Consider the following 864-nt stretch of genomic DNA (forward strand, 5'->3'; position numbering starts at 1 on the left):
TTTTTTTTCCTATCATTATGAATTGCATTCATTCTGTATTAATATATAATATGTATAACAGTTATCAATTTATTGTATAACACTGTGCAACATGTTGGAGCAATAAAAATAAAACATAAACATAACAACATTATTATCCTTGTTTACCCATCAGCCAGGTGCTTGCATTTGCCTTTCATTAGCTTTGAATTAAGCTTTAACAAAGGAGTCTGAAAGCTTGCATATGTCAGATGAGAATATAACACTGTTAGCTGAACATTCCTGTATTTATAAAGACGTTGGGCATATAATAGGACATATTCCCAGGATATAAAATAAATTTGAAAAGCCCTTGCTGGATTATGTCAATGGTATTATGTGTTTGTTTATTATGTTTAAGGATTGGGATCCTCATTAAAAAAATTTTTTTTGTTAAAGTTTGTAAATTTTAAAATTTGATTAGGTCATATCTCAAGGTATTCTAGAGCAGCGGTCACCAACTGGTGGTTCGCAGCTCTTGCCCGTGCACCCCTGAGCAGGGTCAGGACACAACTCGCCCACTCTCCCATCGCAGATCTGAGCCTGGGACACAGCCCCCCCCCCCCACTTCCCTGAGCCAGGGATTTGTACAAGGAACATGGTCTGCGGCTCTGGCCCCTCCCAGCGGAGTCCTTCTCCTGACCCTGCTTGGAGGTGCACCGGCCAGAGCTGCAGACCAACGGCAGGCTCAGATCTGCAAAGGGGGAGTGGGCAGAGTTATGCCATAATGACATCACTATGGGGGAGGTTTCTCCCCCTTTGAGTGACAACCAGCTCCCCATGCATGCACAGTCAGGAGCCAATAATTTTAGTTAGCAAAAGGTTGGCGACCACTGTTCTAGAGCA

General features: G+C 42.5%; 1 protein-coding gene across 1 annotated transcript in view; it reads right to left on the reverse strand.

Annotated features, from left to right (window-relative positions):
* LOC140338913 (olfactory receptor 5AP2-like) overlaps positions 1-864 on the reverse strand; it is an 8,834-nt gene that overhangs the window by 1,899 nt on the left and 6,071 nt on the right. The gene's annotated exons all lie outside the window — the stretch shown is intronic.

The sequence above is a fragment of the Pyxicephalus adspersus genome, chromosome 1 (assembly GCF_032062135.1).
Source record: "Pyxicephalus adspersus chromosome 1, UCB_Pads_2.0, whole genome shotgun sequence".
Classification (NCBI taxonomy): domain Eukaryota; kingdom Metazoa; phylum Chordata; class Amphibia; order Anura; family Pyxicephalidae; genus Pyxicephalus; species Pyxicephalus adspersus.